Consider the following 15,143-nt stretch of genomic DNA (forward strand, 5'->3'; position numbering starts at 1 on the left):
TAGTTTGCAGGATGCTGCTTAGTACTTCCCAGATCATAACTAGTTGCGTTCCCCTGCAATCAAAGTTTGCTGGTTTGTTTGTTTAAACTGAGATCTTGAAATGCACAGATGAAGTCATGGAGTTTGGGATGGAGTGGGTCAGGATGTCTTTTAGGGAGTACAAAGCTCTGCTAGGTGATCCCTTTATTAGGCTACAGAGCAAGACAGAGAGTAGCCACATACTCCTAGGTTGAACCCACTGCCTTTCACATTTTCAAGCTCAGGCCTCCTCCTTCTCTTAGTTGACCTTGTGGTCCCCTACCTTAAATTCTCCAATTGGTAGCCTTTGGACAGGCAAGCAAACAGCATCTTTGCAGACAGCTGTTTCATGAGCAATACGGTACACCAATAAAATCAGAAGACAATTAGAACAAGACACTGCCATCCTAAACCCAGCCAGCTAGAGAAAGAGAGAGGTGGGGAAGGGGTGGCTGAGGCCAGGAGCTGCTCCGAAGGATAAACATGTGTGTAGGCTGAGAATTATCTGCTCTCAAAGCTTTGTAGAGGTGTACGATTGGTGAGAATTAAGTTTATGGGATAGAGACCTCCACCCCACTTGAGGAGGAAGGAGATCAAGGGATGACTTGCAGTCTTACCTCTCCTATTGCTAAATAAATAAGGGACAATAACTTTCCCTAAATACAGTGCCTCTGGCAAACAGCTCATTAGAAATCTTTTTAAAATAGGGCATGACGAGGGCATGATGATGATGGCTTTAAGCTTCTGGGTGCAGGCTTCCTAAGGGCTACAGGGTTCTTAAAGGACAGTACATAAGCTGAAACAGCAACAATAATAATAATAATGCGGGATGGAGTCAGTGTTTCTTCCACTAACATAGGAAGTTAACCCTACCATGCTTTGCTTTCCCTTTGTGTTTCTGTTCCATTCTGACCAGCAGCTGGCAAAGGGATGCCTTCTGAGGTTGCCTAGCAACAGTTAGGCACCCTTCTATCCTGCTGAATCCTGCTCCAGATGAGAGCCCATCTGCAGTGGGCACCAGAGAGGAAGAAGCAGCCCTTCCACTGTGCTTAAACCCAGCCTGATAAAGCCCTGCACTGCACGGGCTAACCTGCTGAACTCTGTAACCGAAAAATGATTTCCTTAGTTTTCAGCTTTTTCGCCCATCTCCTAATCCCCCGTTCGTGTTGCGTCTTTTTCATTGCAGCCCGGTCTCATTCCTGATACTGGCATGCCTCTTGGAGAGGCTTTTGTGGTGATTAGTAAGTTGTGGTGTGCTGTTTGAAGAAAATCATGGGGCCCGATCAGAGCATATTTCAGTCTTCAGTCAATCATACAGAGGTAGCCATGAGAGATGGAGGAGCCTTTCTTTGTCTTCAATGCACTCAGGGCTGATAAAGCCACCATGAGCACACTGGATACTTATTGTTGCACGCCTACTTTATGCAAGAAGCACGTGCATTACTTGAACTTTCCAAGGATCAAAAGGCTCTCAGACATATTTAAGGATTTTTTCCCATGCTTGCAGACAGCCGGCTTGCATTGTGCCTCGCAAGGCATGAGCTTATAATGCCTGCAAGAATCCCACAGAGGAGTTTCATCATGGAATTGCAGAGCTGGATGAGACCGCAGGGGTCATGCCGTCCAACCCCCCTGCCAAAGCAGGAAGCCACAGCTAAAGCGGTCTATTTAACCTCTGTTCAGGAACTTCCAACAAAGGAGAGTGTTTCACTGCTGAACAGCTTTTACTGCCAGGATGTTCTTCCTAATGTTTAGCTTTATTGTAATTGGACTGCCCTGGTTCCATTGTTTGGCTTCATCAGCACAGCACATCGCTCTTAAGGTTTTCCCCTGTACAATTCCTTCGAGAGAGCTGTAAGAAAGAATTTCTGTGCCAATGTCTGTTCCCCTTTGGTAGAAATCTGGCTGGTGCCACATCCTGAGAGCAGAGCTTGGAAAAAGAACTATTTTTGGATTGCAATTAGAGATGGGCACAAACATCAGTTTGGTGGTTCAGCCCACTTCAGCACGATGCCCGCACAAGTATTCTGCGGCACCGTGCACTCCTCTCTCCCACCTCTTCTGTGCATTCGCCCACTTCCCTCCCCACCTCCTCAGCTCGGCTGCCCACTCAGTGATTGCAGGGCGCGCCTCCGTCTCTTCTGGTGACTGCCCACTCCGATAAGGAGGCAGGGCAGGAAGGTCCACAGCACTGCATTTGAGTGGGCAGCTGCTGGAGGAGGCAGAGGAGGGAAGCCCATGTTGCAATCAGCGAGTGGGCAGTCATGCTGAGGAGGTGGGGAGGGAAGTACACTTCACCCGGGGAAGTACGTGGTGTCCTTGTGCAAGCACTGCACTGGAGTGGGCCGAGCCGCCGAACTGCGGGTTCATGCCCATCTCTAACCACAATCTCCAAAATCCTCTGGTCAACGTATAACTAGTGCTGGGGGATTCTGGGAGCTGTAGTAAAAACAAAATAATTTTTGTGAGCTCTGCTGGTCACTGGTAAGGTCAAAGCCACAAACAAGTGAGCCACCCCTTTTCTCTTTGACCTCCCTACCATACCCTTTCCTTTTCCTACAAGGACTTGGGGTGGACTCTGTCACACACACACACACACACACACACCCCTGGTCCTTCGGCTACATCCTCCCTCTCTTTCTGCCACTCCTATTCCTTCCTGTTTCTTGTGCTCTAAATTATTTGGTTATCTTTTCCTGCCACCCCTGTCTTTCTTTGTCTGTCTGTCACCCTGGAGGCGGCCAGTGGAGGTGGTGGGGGCAGGAGAGCCAGCTTGCTTGCTGTCACCACAGCTTGTTTGTTGATGGCTTTGACAACGTGCAGTGTAGCCTGCGTACAGTCCAAGCCCAAAACTGCGCGCTGCTCACCGTGTTTTAAGATCAGTAATGATGCCAAGGGTGGCAATGCTATTCCTTTCCGGAAGAACTGATGTCTCTGGAGAAAGAGACCAAAAAAAAAAAATTGTGGTTGCTTAGCTCTCCTCCCACTGCTGGGCAAGATTCCCTGCCCCACGGCACCTGGCTCTGATGGGGCGGAAGAAGAAAGAAGCAGGCTTTGCTTTTGGAGGTACCATTAGCCGGGGAATAAAGGTTGCTTTGTGTCTCCATGGAGACAAGACAGCATGCCAGACAGTGCATGTGTAGATCTAAGGTTAAAGCTGATTAGCAAATGTCAGCGGGATCATGGCAGCAGCATTTCTAGGGCTGCCCTCCATCAGGGTTGGCGTGGGTCCCTGTCAGAAAGGAAAGCGCAGCAGGTGAGGAGCAGGCTGAAAGGAAAGAAATGGGGGGCGGAATCGTGGAGATGAAAGCTTCTGTTCTTTCTTCCAGCGCGGAGCAGTAAAGAAGGAGACAACAGAGACGCTTTCTGCAGCCTGTCACAGTGCATATAGTCAGCGCTGCTCCTTTTCATTGACCATAGGCAGGCGGAATTCAAATATGGGCAGCTGACTGATTAATATTTTGGAGTTGTTTCTGCATTTGCCTGCAGTGCAAAACTCATCAGTATGATATATGGGTCAACTCAATTCTGCTTAATGTATTGTTAAAATGATTATTAAAAGTATTAGTAAACCGCTTTCTCCACCCACCCACCAGAGCCTTCCAAGGGGTGTACGATTTAAAACAGAACACTAAATAGAAACAGCATAAAAGCTGAAACAAGATATCCTTTCAAAGAAGCCAGATAACATTAATCCAAAGTCTGCTGTGAAAAGTAGAGTTTGGATCACCCATTTCAAAGTCAGTAGGGGATAGAGAGAACCTCTCCTTTGAAAGGCGGTCGTACCATTGGGATACTGGTACAGAAAGGCTTCTTCCTACCTTGTATATTCACCACTCTTGGTAGTGGGAGGAGAACAGATTAGGAGTAATAAGAAAGAATTATTAGCTAAAATCCTGTTCCTTGATGTAGTAAATCACACTAGAGTAGGACTGAATCAATGGGGATTTGGTGAGTCAACAACTCTGTAAGTGCCATTGATTCAAATGTGCCATCTCTGACTGTGATTTACTTTAGCATGCCCCCACCCTGCCTTTATATGGGGTTTTGTTTTGTTTTTGTTTGTTTTTATTGTTTTTGCCTTTTTGTGTGTTTTCTGTTTAGTTTTGTAGGTCTATATGTATAAAATATATATATATATTTAAGAAAAAAAGTGATTTACTTTAGCATAGTGAGTTACAGTTAGAGTAAGCCCATTTGAACCAATGGAACATATGCACGGGCTGACGCATCAAATCCCCATTGGTTCAATGGACTTGTTATTGTTGTTTAGTCGTTAAGTCGTGTCTGACTCTTCGTGACCCCATGGACCAGAGTATGCCAGGCCCTCCTGTCTTCCACTGCCTCCCAGAGTTGGGTCAAATTCATGTTGATAGCTTCGGTGACACAGTCCAGTCATCTTATCCTCTGCTGGCATATTGAGTGTAGCACCTTAACAGCGTCATCTTTTAAAATTTTAAATAGTTCAACTGGAATGTCATCACCTCCACTGGCCTTGTTGTTAGCCATGCTTTCTAAGGCCCACTTGACTTCGCTCTCCAGGATGTCTGGCTCAAGGTCAGCAACCACACTATCTGAGTTGTCCGGGACATCCAAATTTTTCTGGTATAATTCCTCTGTGTATTCTTGCCACCTCTTCTTGATCTCTTCTGCTTCTGTGAGGTCCCTATGGCCTTACTCTACAGCAGTTCACCACACTAAGCAACAAGATTTTGGCCATTATTTTCATGCCACCAAGGCCTTGAGGTTTTAATAGGTATTTTGCTATTCATTTAAGGAAATTATGCTCTATCCTTTTGGCGAAAAGAGCTCCCAGTTTACAAAGACAGGCGGTGCACCCATTCCTATTCTCATATTTACTTTCCAAATCCAAAGCAAGGTGTATAAGGAATATGGGATGGAGAGAGGGAAGGAAAAGAGCAAATGCAAGTCATAGACCAGTTTAGGTCGTCTTCAAGAGAGGCGACAGCGGTAGGCCCACTGAATCATTTCTTTGTTTATCATTTCTTTCTTTCTTTAAATTATTTATATGGCGCCTTTCTCCCTACAGGGGACTCAAGGCAGCTCACAACAGGTAAAATAAGACATTTTAAAGGATGATTATAAATAGCACCATTAAAAAACAATTAAACATCAAAAGAATCAAGTATAAAACCAATTGAATGGCTATCGCTAGGCAGCGGTTGAATGAGGGTGAAAAAGGCAGATGGTTTCCCAGAAGAGGTGGTGGGCTAGCCAGGATCATTTTAATATTCACTCCGTTTGGGAATCTTTTTGAAAGGCTAACAGAGTATAAGTAAGATAACCTGAAACACAACAAACTGAAATTACTTTTTTTGTTACTTTTGCCCTCCATCAGGATGGTTTACATGCTTTGCTGGCTCCGATTTCATCCCAACAAGAACACTTGGAGGGTATTTTTTTGCTGCAGGGTAATGTGCTTGGCATGAGTTCACCGGATGAGTTTCATGGCAGGGTGGGGATTTGAACTGCCCCATTGCTCTGGTCTGACACTCTTCTGCTGACCAGATGCTGTCCAGATATTTTCAACTACAACTTGAATCACCCCTGACCTCTGGCCATACCAGCTGGGGCCAATGGAAGCTTTCTGTCAGAATATAGAAATTTTGTAGGCCTGAACCTGAATAAATGTATCATTAACGAGCTGCCATTGTGCACAGATGTGAGTATGCTGAATCACTCTGAAGATGATGCAATGTCTGGAAATGAGAAGAAGACCAGGTGTAAAGGATGAAGTCATCTGTCTTCTGATTGGACTAGAAATGTCATGTACATGTATATAAGTGAACAGTGTCTTTGTATCTTCCTCTTCCTTCTCCACCATTTGCTGCTAGCCACTATGTCCGTTTGTATAAAGAGTTCCTACCATGCTGATGTGATGCCTGCCTGTAAATACTTGTAAATACAACCGTCTTGCAAAAGAAGAACTTGTAAGTGTCTTCAATAACTCTGTGTTTTTCCTGTCGCCAAATCCCTGACACTTTCATGAAAACATCTCTTCTAGAAAGGCCAGCAAAGCTGGGCAGGGATTATTGGTGCCCACTCCTCTGCTCCTGTAGGACCTCTGCTTCTCTTGTTCTTTTGCCACCAGCATCATAGTTGGGTCAGGGTGGGTGCCACTGCTCTCCTTGGATGAGACGGGTGCCAAGGCCATGTCAGAGGTAGAGTAGGCTCCTGGAGTCCTGCCCTGGGGTCCTTCGTCCACAGCCCTTCCTTTACTCAATGGGTGGGACTACGGAACTTCAGCCCGAGGCTCCTCTTCCCAGGCAGCCCTCACTTCTGCCAAGACACCAAATGGGGGACCCCAAGCCTTCACAACCTCTCCCCACACCTCCCCCTCCAAAGTCTCCATCTCTCCCTCCATTTCCCTGAAGAAAGCCCCTGATCCCAGCTTCCTCCCACGCTCTTCTCCTGGCAGCCTCATCAGTCTTATCAAGTGCCCCTCATCCTTCCCCTTGCCTACTAAGGACCCAGGAGTGGTGGCCTTGGGCAGCCCATCTAGGGCGCTGGTTGTGACCCTCGCACACCTTCTCATCTACTGTACTCTCTGAAAAGTCTAATAACATACATGTTGTAATCTCCATTAGTCATAAGGAACAATAAATAACAAATTACTGTTTAGAAGGAGTACAGATGGGTTTACTGTATATAGACTGCATTGTTTCTAAGGGCTGCTTTGAGTCACTTGCATTCTGGGAATGGGAGGCATTGTTCCCACCCCCTTTATGCATCAGACACATCTGTCTTTGCTGCTGATACTTCACCTTCATGCCTTTTGTCACTTCCTTTTAGAGATGGTTTGTGCCAGTTCGTACTTCAGACAAACAGGTTTTCCTTGCTTCCCACCCGTGCCTCCTCTGGTGAGGCCTGGCTTCCCTGCCCCACTTCCTCCAGGTGCTGCTTCTAAGGGGCCGCCTGCTGGAGGAGGCAGGACTGAGAAGCGCCAAACACTGGTTTGTCCTAAGAACGGACTAGCACAAACTGCCGGTTCAATGGTTTGTGCCCATCTCTCGTTCCTTTCCTTCTAAGGTGTGATGCTATGATGTCCAAACTGAATCTGCCCTTGTGGAACATCTTACCATATGTATCTGTGTGCTCATCTGTACAGATCCGTTGAAAGACACCTTCTTTCTTACATGGTCCTACATATAATTCTCATCATGCACAAGTAGCCACTGCCACAGACTGTTAAAACACAAATATTTAGGACATTTTCTACTTTTGCTGTGTTGCTTCCAGCTCAGAATTCCATTTCCAGAGCCTTCACGGGCTACTGTCTTTTTGTCTGCAGCATGATTCTTTCCCATTTTTATCAGCGAGGTCTTTCAAAAACAATTTTACTTGAGCCTATATGTGCTCACTATCCTGAGTGCTCACTGGAAGGACAGATCCTGAAGCTGAGGCTCCAAAATTTTGGCCATCTCAGACTCCCTGGAAAAGACCTTGATGTTGGGAAAGGGTGAAGGCAAGAGGAGAAGGGGATGACAGAGGATGAGATGGTTGGACAGTGTCACCGAAACAACCAACATTTCTGTTGTTTCTTTCTGGTCTCTTTGTAAGCTGCTCTGGTTTAGAGCTTCAGCTGTCAGTGCCCCTCTCAGAGGACTCCTCTAGAAAGATTGACCCAGAGGTGCTGGCCCTCGATATCCAGAAGAAACCATGAGTCCTACATATCTGGAAGGCTGAGCCTGCAGCTGATAGGGACTTTGGGTTTGAATCCCAGGAGGAAGCTAGACCCTCACCCTATGTCTACGAGAGTGGCATAGGCCAAAGAGACAAGCCCAAAGGGAAACTATAAATTAAGTGTCAGGTAGAAGGGAAAGACTTTTCAGGAGGACGAGAGTCCCCGGGTGATGGCAGCGTCCTCAAAGGAAAGCTGCCTGTTCCTCCTCGAGAGACCAACAGGCCAAATTCCGCAGCTGAAACCCTTCCTCATTTGGACAAGGGCTTGCATCTTGTCCCCAAAACCTGCCCTGTATCACGCTTCGGCTTCTGGCCTCTGACTCATGGAGCTTCCTTGCTTGCGACTGACCCACCTGCATTGGCTTGACTTTGAGCTGCCTTTGTTACATGGCCCTTGGATTTTGGGTAGAATTCTGTATACCTTGCCCCACCCTGGCTGCTTTGCTCTTGATTCAGAGCTTTTCTAGCTGGGCTTGTTGGGTACTTCTGTCTGCTCAAATCTCTGCCTTGGAAGACAGCCTGTTGGAGGAGAGAACCACAGCCTCCTCCATTGGCTAATTTTTCTGATCCTCCCATTGTCTGGTCAACCTTTTTGATTTGAATATTTCAGCTGTGGTTGTAGCATTCAGGTCCGCTCCTCTTCTGTGCTTGGCTCCTGGATAGCTTGCCTGTAAATGTCCTTCTTTTCTGTTCTGTTCTCCACCAGCAGCAGGTAACAGAGGCATGGCAATGAGCTGCCATTTGCCTTCTCTTCTCCCCAAACCTGCTGCCTGGGTCTCTTTTTTCTTTCCTTTTGTTCTGTTCTGTTCCTTTGCTTTTTCTCTAAAGGCTTATTAATCCAGCAATGAGGTGACCAAAGGGATGGGGGAAGAGTGAGGACTTGTTGGGTACTTCTGGCAGAGAGAGAGAGGAGGAAGTTCTCAATCAGCCTCGTTTCCAGCTTGTTAAGGTAGCTCTGCTCTAACCGTGCCTCCTGCTAATCTGGATGATCAGAGCAGAAGTACCTCATCAAGCTGCAAACAAAGCTTTTGGCCACCAATTTCCTCCCCTCTCTCCACTTATTCCTGTGTGGTGAGCTGAAGTGAATTAACCTGAGGAAATCCAGCCTTTGGGTGTGACTTCGCAACAGATCCATTTGCATTTTTCCTGCTGTGTAGTTGCACCCTAGGTCTCTTTTTTGAAGCATCACGAATGGATATGTTCAGGTGGCAGCTTGGGAGTTGAAGAACACCCACTTATTCTTCCTTGAGCCGTATTTACTCAAACAACCTCTTTACAAACTCAAAAAAAGCCTACTCTTTTGCACGAGTGCAGCATTAACAAGGCCAGAAACAGTGGCAGTTATTTTACCAACAGAGTGCAAGAAGCTAGTACAGTCGTGCCCCTCTTAACGATTGCCCCGCATTACGATGAATCCACTTTACGATGATCTTTTTGCGATCGCAATTGCAATCGCAAAACAATGGTCTAAATGGGAGAATTTCACTTAGTGATGATTGGTTCCCTGCTTCGGGAACCGGTTTTCGCTTTACGAGAATCAAAAACAGCTGATTGTCGGGTTTTCAAAATGGCTGCTGGGTGCTTAAAATGGCTCCCCGCTGTGCTTAGGGACGGATTCCTTACTATAAAGTCAGCGAAAATGACTGCCGTATGGAGGATCTTCACTGGACTGTGAGTTTTTACCCCATTGGAACGCATTGAATGGTTTTCAATGCGTTTCAATGAGGTTTTAATTTCGCTTTACAATGTTTTCGCTTATCAGCGATTTTCCTGGAACGGATTATCGTCGTTAAGTGAGGCACCACTTATGGTGAGATTATGGCTATGAATCAGAAATAATCATTCACAGTAACCTAAAAGGAAAAATTAGGTTTATTTTGCCAAGAACCTTGTGTTAAGACAAAACAGGATAAAATTTAGACTTCAGCCCAGAAGCTGCTGGAACTGACTTCCACATGTGCAAATATGAGGTAACTTTATGGCTGGCATTTCATTGTAAATGACTGAGAACAAACTACAGCCCTGAAGAAGAAAGGGGGGTGAACTGAGAAGAAAATGGTCAATGATAAACAACAGCATGCAAGAATATATCCCAGCCCAGTTGGCTATCCATTAGTCTACGTGCTTACCTGGTTACTTTCAGAGCTTGGAAGGAAAGCATTAAAATTAGTGCATTAACAGTAATTACTTTTTCAATCAAATAGAAGGGGAAAAAACCCACATTATCTATTATTTTCAAACAAATACTTCAAAAATACTGTAACATTAATTCAGTTCCTGTCCATTAAAAACAGTCACTTACATATCTCTATGTCTGTAGATTGTCTTGATGTTATTAACGGGTTATAGTGTATTATGTAATAATAAAATTGGTCAATCTGAAATTCTATACCAGTATACATATATATTTGGGACACAGTTCTTTTGCTCTTCTTTCCTTGGAAGGAGGAGGAAATAAGAATGATCCAATCATCCTTCTGAGGTTGCATTTTCCTACAACTGTTACCTCATTATCTACAGAGAAACTTAGAGAGGGACCAACCAAATCATTCCAGCTTACTTAATCTTCCGCTAACTGTTTTGCTTCAAATGCAAACTTTTAAAAGCATTTCTCAAGTTATATTGTTCATGGGAGACTGGAAGCCAGTAATTTTTGATTACGTGAACAGACCTTGGACATTCCGTGAAGTTGTGGGTGTGGTAGGAATTGGTCACCTTAACCTGAGGGAGAATAAAACTGAAGGGAATTGAACAACTTTACGTTGAGAGTATAATTTCAGGCAAAGCTTATGAAGCATTTTGGTAAAACAATAGACTCGAGAATTGTCAGAGAAATGATTGGCTTTGTCTACAGTTAAGTTTGTTGGATTTGGATGGATATTTTCATCTCTGTAAATGGTGATATGAAGTCTTGTATTAGGACACACATCATTTTCTAACCACCATATGTATTTAACAGTTTTCTTATAGGTTCTGTAATCCATCTGGAAACAAAATGCCAGACTGGGGAGAGAAGGCAATTCCAAAGTGACCAAAAGAGAATTTTAAATGGAGCTAATAAAAAATGTGCTGCTGAGGGGTCAGTGATGAAAACCTGCATAACGCTCAGTAAACCCGTATTGTTTATTTTAAAATGAATGACTTAATTGATGACTTATGTAATAATGCTAATGTAATAAATTAAACATATTCAGGTTTAAATGATAGCAGTAATTGATTAATCTGTAACAGTTAATAGCATTCATCATCATCTGACCCAATGCTCCAAACTCTGGTTATTTCAGATACAACATTACAGTGCTTATTTTAATACAAATTAGAGTAGGCAATCATTATGTTCTCATAACTGGGAGAAGTTTCGTTGTTGTTGTTGTTTGGCTACAATTGTGGATTGTTTCTGGACGTTTAGTCCCCAAAGCAAACTTTTCTGTGGTCCACCTCTTCCATATTGTGAGGTTAAAAGGGTATTTAGGATCATCAATCAGGAATTCCAGTCTTGGGTACAGAAATCAGACGAACATGATACAGGGATCAGTCAGTTAAGTACAGTACTTAAAAAGCAACCATACTGCTGAAGTGTGCAGAATAGGGTTGTGAGTAGCAGATGATTAGACTGTAAAGGTACAGAATATAACATGTGGCTGTTTAATCTATTCCAAAGATGATTCAAGCATCTACAGCTGTGGTTTGCCTCCTAAGCACCTGGATTCCAGCTCTTCATCTCCCTATATCTTGCAATTTCAACAAATTCTTGGTGAGCTTCACATACTTAATCTTCGTAAAGACACTCCCACTCTCTCGGCTGCAAACTTTGGCAGATTCATTTAGAAGCAGAAGTGAGTGCCGGGCCAGCCCTGCTTTGCTAAGAATTCTGACAAGGGTTGTTTATTCTCTGTTGTTGTAAAGTGGAATTGTTTCATTCTCTTTCAGAAAAAAAAGGTTCAGAAAGTTGCTGGTAATCATGAAATTGAGCAGTACTGGTGCGACTGAGGGAGGGGGAGAAGTTCTTCCATTTCCTGTCATCCCATTGCACATATCTCCTCCACTGACACTTTGTGGGAACACTTATGGGGAGATGAAGCACACAGGCAGCAGGGAACTAGGTAGCCACAGCTCACAACCACCACCCCAAACACACTACCGCCTGAAGCAACTGATTTTCTCTGACTAATGGCCAAGCTAGCTCTCAATCTGAGAATATGTTTCGAAGTGTATTGGTATGCGTTTGTTTGCAGAACACTCATTTTGTTCCCTGATCATTGCTGCATGGAGGCCTCATTCTACCCATACCTCCCTATGCATTTGCATTTGGTCTTTTTTGAACTGCAGAAAAAAAACTTGCAGTAAATGCAGAGGTGGGATTGACCCGGTTCGCACCGGTTCCATAGAGGTGGTTGTTATTTTTTATTTTAGTTCGGAGATCCGGTTACTGGCCTGAGATGAATGAAGCCGGAGGAGCCAGGTGACCAGCGACGAGCGGGGGAGGGAGGGGGGCTATGTGGTTTTTTTCAAGTTAAAGATAACTAAGGCTGTTGCTCTGACAATTTGAGGAGACAAATGGCAGGCAGATTGCTTACTCAAAAACAGGAAGACAGCTATCAGTTTTTTAACACTAGTAAGATTTACCATCAGGCCAGGGTTGAAGAAAGCAGATCAACATATCAAAGGGCAATCGAAACTATCCAGACATTCAGGCTGGGGGCTGGAGGGACTGCAGGAGGAGGAGGGACTAAAGCATACTAATCAAGGATTTGTGACCAGCATCTTCAAGAGGACTGTGTTGAGATAGGTTTAAGTTTCAAGCTTTCATTTTTGAGATTATTCAAGTAAGTAAGTATAATACATAAAAGGCAAACTATGTTTAAGTATAAAGCTGGCTTTTTATTAACTATTTCCCTGCCTTAGCTGTTTGCCATGCAGTCTTGACTCTGGCAGGCAAAGACTTTTGTGGTAGGCTTTTTTAACATGCAAACTGCTGTGGAGAAATGGAGGGAGGGAAATGAAATGGGATTGCTTTTTTAAATTTTTATCATGTAAAATATACTTTCAAAATTATTTCAACAGGATTCCCTTTAGAACCTTTTAGCATTTATGTATTATTGCATCTTTATGCTGCCTTATAGTGGGATGTAAAAAAAAATATTTATCATTGTGTCAGGGTTTGTGAACCACTGGAGACACTCTGCAGGGAGAAAGATGGGTTAAAAATAAAAACAAACAAACAAACAACCGAAGGCTCCAGGGTTTTAAAAAAACTGATACTTCTATTTTTTGAAAGAAATAAATACCTGAACTTTGGAGAAAAAAGGTCAGAAGCCTGTTGGTGATTAATTAGTTATTTAGATTTTCAGGGAGGGAACATACCACTTTTTCCATTGGTATGCAGAAATCTAGTATTTAGGATCTATGGAAAAACTAATGGGGAACCAGGCTCTATCAGGTATTATATTTTATTATGATGATAAAAAATTTAAAAGTGGCTAAGGGCATCTATTTGCAAAGGCTTTCACGGCTGGGATCTGATGGTTGTTGTGGGTTTTTCAGGAAGAACAATTTTCAGAACAAGGCCAAAGAGCCCGAAAAAAACCCACAACAAACAATTAAGGGAATAACCTTTCAACTTTCTGGAACTGGCAGTTAGATGCATACAAAACCTGAGGTTGCTGTTATTGTTATGTATCGTCAAATTCCCCCTACTTAGGGTGCCCCTAGGAATGAGCAATCTCCAACATGGCCTGGCCTCAACAGCCCTGCCCATCTATTGCAAACTCAAGCTTGTGGTTTCCTTAGGGAGTAGGTCTATCTTGCATTTGGCCTTCCTCTTTCCCTGCTGCCTTCTACCTTTCCCAGTATTATGGTCTTTTTCAATCTATGCCTGCCTTCTCATGATGTGCCCGAAGTAGGACTTTTCCACAGAACCTGGAATGGGGAAGGATTATATGATTGTGGCATTGTTCAGAGACCAGTTCACATCCCAGGGTGGCAGCCCTCTCTTGCTTGTGCTACAGAAAAAGCTTCATTATTACTATTACTGTTGCTCTGTGGTAAGAACTTTTCTTCAGAAGGGGTCAGAGAATTTGAGAGTTATTCTCAAGTTCATCTTCGCTTTACATGTGTGTTACGTGCCATTCAAGATGACCCTAATGGGCCTTTCAAGGCAAGTGAGGTTCTCCTTCTTCTTCCTTCCCTTCTTCCCACACAACTACCTTCCTTGTTTCCCCAGAGCAGGGAATAGAGATTAAACCTGCACTGCATGGGATTACACAGCACTCTCCTTGAAAACTAAGGCTTGTATTTTAGGACTCTTCCCTGAGGACTTGTGTGGGGCTGAAGGAGAAAAGGGGCAGCAGAGGAGGACAGAGGAGATGAAAATGGAAGGTGGAAATTTGGGGAAGACAGTGGAGGGGGGGGAGTGTTATGTTTTTGGTGAAACTGTGGCATGAAGGAAAAGTGGAAAATGAGAAGAGGAAGCAGCTGCCAGGGCTCTGAGGGAAGCCATCATCACTACCAGCGCCGCCAGCAACACCAACACCCCCAAAGCGACTGACGAGGAGAAGCGGTGGGTGCGGGGTGGAGGGGAAAGATGGGGGAGGAGGAGACCTCAGAGGAGTCAGTAACTGAAGGACCGATTGAGGTGGTGGGGGTGAGGTGGAGTGGCGACAGACTGAAAAGGGAACATACCTTCCAAGCCAGAAGGAAGCGGGGGGGGGAGGGGAGAAGAACTCCACAACAGGAGTGCAAAGGCGGCCTCCAGGTAACAACAAACAGGGCTATCAGTCATTTCAGGAGCAGGAAAGGGGAGGGAAGCAATTTTTACTGGTGAGCTATAGGGCAAAATAGGAGGTAAAGGGAAGGAGAGATGTGTCAGTTCTCTGTCAAACTTGGTCATAAGCACCCACTGTGAGGTGTGTGTTTGTGTGTGTGTTTTTGGCACATGCCCATGGTGAGGGTAACAGCAGCAGTATGCCCAAACAGATGCACTTATCCAGATGTCTTAATTATGTGAGAAGTAGTTGTGATAATAGGCAGTAGGGAGACCACTGTGGAAGAAATCCTCATCAGATCCCACTGTCCTGGGCATTTACTTACTTATTTACATATTTATTTACATATTTATTTACATATTTACTTATTTACTTATTTACTTATTTACTTATTTACTTACTTACTTACTTACTTACTTACTTACTTACTTACTTACTTATTTATTTATTTATTTATTTATTTATTTATTTATTTATTTATTTATTTATTTATTTATCATTAGGACATAGAACCTGTTGTTAATTTATTTGAATCCCACCACTGAGTAAATGCATTTGTTGTTCTTATGGGCTGTCATGTTGCATCCAAGGCTATGACTACATGGTCAAATGCCATGGGGTTTGCTGTTCTTATAACATGGGGGAATGATGCAAAGG

The 15,143-nt window shown here is 44.1% G+C and overlaps 2 long non-coding RNA genes across 2 annotated transcripts in view; both read left to right on the forward strand.

The window, feature by feature from the left end:
* The window catches only part of LOC144584274 (uncharacterized), a 29,048-nt gene extending 17,323 nt beyond the window's left edge, over positions 1–11,725 (forward strand). Inside the window, exon 2 of the long non-coding RNA XR_013538412.1 lies at positions 10,682–11,725. This is a non-coding gene — a long non-coding RNA (uncharacterized LOC144584274). The remainder of the gene's footprint in view (positions 1–10,681) is intronic.
* On the forward strand, positions 2,285–6,081 carry LOC144584271 (uncharacterized). The gene is made up of 2 exons (XR_013538409.1): positions 2,285–3,084; positions 5,378–6,081. It is a non-coding gene; the product is annotated as an uncharacterized LOC144584271 (long non-coding RNA).
* Positions 11,726–15,143: the final 3,418 nt, after the last annotated feature.

This window comes from Pogona vitticeps, chromosome 9, assembly GCF_051106095.1.
Source record: "Pogona vitticeps strain Pit_001003342236 chromosome 9, PviZW2.1, whole genome shotgun sequence".
Classification (NCBI taxonomy): Eukaryota; Metazoa; Chordata; class Lepidosauria; order Squamata; family Agamidae; genus Pogona; species Pogona vitticeps.